Below are 6000 nucleotides of genomic sequence, written 5' to 3'. Positions count from 1 at the left end.
TCAGCACCAATCCTTATCCTCCAGTCCTCTACAGATACTACAATGTTGCCACATAAAATATCTTCCGGCTAATGCGGATAATCTAACTAGGCCAGTTTTTTAACTTGTGTGGTCTAAAATCACACTGAATAAAACAACAGAATCCATGCGTAGGTAAAATACAGGGACCCTGAGGACAGTAATAGTAATTGAACACTGAGATGGTGGAGCACAAATCTCCTTGTGCTTTGCATAGTTCTCTCTTCTAGCATCCACCAAATGACCTTTTTAAATAAGGAGAAAAGTACATTAGTGTGATACAGCATTTAGTATGATAATCACAAAGGCCTTTCATTAATATAGAAGAGCCACCACCCAGCACTACCCACCTCATGACTAGTTTACAAGCATCTTGATTCAGAAATACAAGCGACTCTTCCTGTTTCAAATGTCAGTCAAACGATGTTAACATATGGTCTTCTCTCATACTTAGATAATTCTGCCAACAGTATTGTGGATATCAGAAACCATTATTTTGGAGAAAATTCTCCTTTGATTTTCCTATCCAATTCAAATATCTTCCACAGTACAGTAATCTATCCCAGTTTTTGGCATTAGTTTAATTGCATGCATAGCAATCATACAAAACTGTACCAGTTTTTCAGCATGACTAATTATCTCAAGCAGGCAGAGAGAGACAGCCACACCAACAACATGCCCACCATCTTTTTTGCATAATGTGTACTTTATACTCACCAATCTGTTCACATATAAGGAATTTTTTTTTTTTTCAGCCATTGTACCCAAGAATTTTAAAGAAATAATATGTAGAGAAAAAGACTGGCAGTAAAAAAAAAACAAGCTGGACAAAACTTCTTTCAGCAAATACAATGAGTCCAGACTATATGCTTTCAGAGATATTGAAAAATTAATCCAGAAAGGATGCAGACACTTTTCATGTTCACACAATTGTGCAATTCCTCACTGCATCTATTTTAAGAGACATCAACCTACATACCATAAAGCAATATATTCCACACCATCTAGTCAAAGATAAACTGGAATTTTTCAGAAATAATTTGTACAATATATAATACATACTATAAAATAATGTATACTATACGTTATATAGTGTATACTATATAGTGTGTGTACTTTTTTAAAAGAATGAAGAATGAATAAGCATTTGGACTTCATGAAGCTCATCAGAACACATTCTCTGCCCTCTTCCTGTAATTCAGCACTAAGTCATAAAAATAGCATTCACCAGTAATACACATCATGCTCTGGACTAAGAGCTGTGCTACAGCCTCACAGAGGAGCTGCATAGTGCAATTTGTCAAGGGGGAGGCCAGAATGCACCGATTCCAGCTACTCGTGACCCCTAAAGGACAGTGCTTCTGTGCTGAGTTACAGCATATGGTTCTGCAAAGAGAAGTCAGTCACAAATGGTTTCTGAGAATCTCAGAAGTTCTTTGAACTTTCCTTTTTAACTTAAACTACTTTTATTTCCTTATTAAAGGAGAGAATCAGAGGGAACTCATTCAGTGTTATAATTAAATGTAGATGGATTTAATCCATGTTGAATTTGGGCAGCATTTTCTCTTCTCATTGTTTTTCCTGGAATAGCAGGGAGATAACTTTACCCACTCACCTTATTTTACACACTGCCATTGTGCCCCTTCCTTCATGTTTAGGAAATTCAATCACAGAATCACAAAGTATTTTTTAATTTATCTCAAACTGGGGAATTTGAAATTTGACTTGAAACATTTCCTTACTTCAGCAAGCCAGCACTGCAGTATGTACATAAGAAATCAGTGATTAAGGTGTAAAAATAAATAAATACTGCAAATATCAACTGTAGTTGTCTGTTTCTGATTCTTAGAAGGGAGCAAACAGTGTCCAGAGTGCTACTGGGAGTCATTATAACTTAAGCCCAAGGTGGAGCCACTTGTGGGAGCACAAAAATATATGCTTCAGCCACATAAGTTCAGCCTTCATTTACTGCCCTGATGGCAACTGAGGTTACCTTTCTGGATGTGCAGATTGCATGTAACTGGAAAACTGTAAGAGACATATTGTTTGAAAATCAGAGCATGAAACTTACTGAGAGGGGTGACAGGTCTCTCTATTTAAGCACCTATTCCCTTCTGAGCTTTTGCACTAAACAGAAATAACCATCTGTGCTCAATTGTTAGTTATGGTTTTGTAACATCAGCATCTGCTGATAAAGAAAATACGAGAATGTGTGCCTGCAACAGATGAAGCCTCATTTACCACATCAGAATTCACTTCCTAATTAATCAGTTTTATTTTAGTCAGAATACAGATGTTGTCACTCCTTCTGCTGTTGGAAATTATTTAGTGTAAGATTCATCCTTAGAATGCTGTGATTGTTAGGGGTTTGTGCTTGTTTTTTGTTGTGGTTTAGGTTTTTTTAAATTTTACTCTGGATTTTTATACACAAATAAAAAGTATAAATTTTGTTCTGCATGCCTCAGATAAATTAAAAGAAAAAATGAAAAAAGAAAAGCTTTCCAAAGGTTGTTTTTCTGTGTAACTAAATGCTGTCAATCTAAAATGATAGTTATAGATATAGAAGAGATGAAAGTAAAATCTTCTGGAAGATCACAGACCATATGTCCCTCCTGTACCAGCTGTAATATATTAGTCCAGAATGTCTGCCTGTCTGCTACTGAGAATTCTTGACAAATTTTAATGTTGCAGCACATTAAATATTGTCATAGAAAATCAGTCTCACTCAAGATTGGCACATAGCTCCACACCTGCACTAAAAACAGTCTGCATGCATGCCATTTTGATATGATGTACCAATTTGATATGAAGTGGTGTATTTCAGACAGTCAAAATCCCTGTTAGGTTTGCAGACAGCAGTGTAAATGCAGTGAATGACTAAACAGAGGATGGTGGGATATGTTCTCAGTGCCTGAAGTACTGGGAACTTTAGTATCTTCTATCAGCGGAACTTCTAAGCCACTGGAAATTTCATGATTGGAGCAAGTCAGCCTAGGTCTTGTGGGCCTAATAGATGAGGCCATGCTAGACCAGCAGTGATTACATGAAGAGTGATCCAGTCATCTATGTATTGTGTTTCCAGGAACCATAATAATTGAAACACTCTTTGAAAGGAGCTAAACTCTCTTACACCAGACTTGTTAGCTAGAGCTCCACATGGTAGGAGAGCATCTGTGTTTCTTCAAGGTCCAAGCAGTCATCAAAATGTTATACCCATACTTGTGCAATGCTGCCTATAAGCACCTGTACCCCAGTGGGCAGTGTACACAGCAAATCTGAAACTGAATAAACCATCACTGGGTAATTGAGTTTATTTAATGAATGTTCTAAAAGGAAATAGGGATAAATTTTACATCAACAAGAAGCTGAAATTCAAGAAGGAGCTGGAATCATGATTAGATTGGCTCTACAGCAGTCACTTCCCATCATTTGTATTTGGCAAAACAAACATAAACTAGCTTGCTTGCAGTGTTCTGGGATGTCTGAGTTTTATAGGTTGGTTCCTCCAGTCATGAGGTAGGGACCTGGCTTCCCCTTCCAAGAACTGCAGAGGAGTACCACTCCTACTTTTGCCTCAGCAAGTAAGCCCTCATGAAGCTGTTGATTCATTTTAGTCATGGTCCTTTCCTCAGAAGCTGTGAGTCTAAGCTGATAGATATTGTGACACTCAGCACCCTAGAGGGTCCCAATCCTGTTCTTCATCATGGCATACTAGGTTTGAGCCATGTGCAGAAACTTTTTCTTGCAAGTCTACAAAGAAAGTAATTGTGGTTTTACTATTGGAAACAAAGAGATGGTTTCTCTCTACCTGAAGCAAAAAACTGATCATGTTTTACATCCTTTGGCTAGTACGTATCTCCACTGGCTTATTTACAGAAAATCTACAACATTCCTATACATTTTTTAACAAAAAAAAAAATCTAAATTCTATATATCATTAAAGTGGTAAATGTGTACTGCAGGCATTATGCAAATTGCTAAAGACAAACATCACCAACAATTTTATTGTTAAAGTATGAAAATATGACAATTGTAAAAATAATCCTTTAATAAGACATATAATCAAATGTATTATTTTACAGCTTGATCACCTAATAAATTTTTAGCTTCAAACATGAATTTGAACATCTGCCGAGGCTCAGGAGTGACACCATGTAGTGACACCTGCCAATACAGTCACTAACTTACACAATGACATAGACCTAAATTATGACTGTCTGGAAAAATTATATTTTAATTTTACATATGTTATTACTCTATATTTGCCTCTCAAAAAAATCACAACATTTTGGTATAAACTAACAATTTCCAGTAGACAAAACAATAAACACTAGTCAAGTTACCTGGAAAAGCAAGAATAAACCTCCTTAATTATATATGACAGTCATTAAGGTACATGTCAGGTCAGATTCTAAGCTTAAATAAAACGTTTTGGATTTTTTTTTAAACATATTTTAGAAAAAACAACTTTATAATGAATTAAATACTTAAAGGTTTTGTGGGGGTTAATTTCCAAAATGTTTGAAGATGAGACAAAACATACATGGTAATAATGAAGAAACAGATAAATCACATTGTTAAGTCACCAGCAAAGGGAGCAACTGGTTTGTAGGAGGCTAAGTAGTAACCTAAAATATAATTTCATGAGAAGGAAGATTAATGCAAACATGAAAGAGACAGAATAATTTAGAACATAAGAAGAAAATTTGAGTTTTGTATGATGGCATGAATACAGCCATGTGAAACTCCCTGATAAAAAAAAAAATAATAAATAACTTGGTCAGTGTTACAAATGCAAATCTATGAGCACTTTGGGATTTATGTCCCTAAACACGAGTTGAAAGAGAAGATCTGAAGTGGAAGAGCTGAATAGATTAGGTAATTGTAGCAGACTTTTCACCTTCAGATCTCTGTATGAAGTTGCAACCAAAAAATGTTATTACAATGTGAAGGCTGTAATAAATTTGCTTTTCTTAGACTTCTTGTTCCAAATGAACTTTTGTCCACATCACACTTATTGTGAACAGAAAGGATCAAACTGGCTTTTTTCCTGGATTACTTTATAACTGCAAGAAAATATTTCCTCTCGGATGGGATGTGCTTTACCTCTATGAATAGAATTTTTCACTTGAAAAATATCATTAAATATGATCTACAAAAAAAAAGAAAAAAAAAAACCAAGAAGAGAATTGAAGGTTGAAATCAAAGTTCAAAAAGAAAAGGACTCAATGCAGTTCAATTTAAAACAAGATAAAGATAAAACTTATACACAGGTATATAATTGGTTTCAGGAGCATCTCTACAGAGTAGGATTTTGATAGCTGATCATAAGGACAAGAAGGTCATAGACGCTTTGAGGAAATTTATTTCTTACAGAAATGACACAGAAAAAAGGAACTACCTATGCAATAATAGACAGAATTGCAGTAGTTTGGAACATCATGGTAGTTTTAATCTCTTCCTTATTCTCAGTTTGGTTTTAGCTGGAGGTCAGTAATATTTTAACTGGACATAGCTCTTCTCTCCCCCCCCCCCCCCCCCCCAGTTTAAGGTCCAAAAATAAGTTAAATAAGTGTACCAAAAGTGTACCAAAACTAAATTAAACTAAAATAAAGTGCATCATTTTTGATTGCATATTCCCAGTCAAAAACTTTGTTAAACTGAAATGTTTCACTTATTAATGCACAAGTGAAAACTGCGTGCAACCTTTAACTTCTTTTTGTCAGTATTTGTATTTTTACTCCACATATTCTTGCTAAAGTTTCAAGCTATGAAGACCAGAAGAATAAAAATGAATCTGAAAGGGTAGTCCTGACACATAAATAGAAATCAGAATAGAAATTAATCAAGGAAAATGGTAAGAATTCTAAGTGACTTCCCAATGACACCAGAAAGTCATTAACAATAGAACAATAGAAGAACAGAAGGTCTGACTGCCATATACAGATTCAGAATACATAAATTAAATACAAATACTTCAGA

Source organism: Pezoporus flaviventris, unplaced genomic scaffold (genome assembly GCF_033815535.1).
Source record: "Pezoporus flaviventris isolate CSIRO_AGI_PZ_B2104156 unplaced genomic scaffold, CSIRO_AGI_Pfla_v1 ptg000016l, whole genome shotgun sequence".
In the NCBI taxonomy this organism is placed as follows: domain Eukaryota; kingdom Metazoa; phylum Chordata; class Aves; order Psittaciformes; family Psittacidae; genus Pezoporus; species Pezoporus flaviventris.
This window is presented reverse-complemented; position numbering follows the sequence as displayed.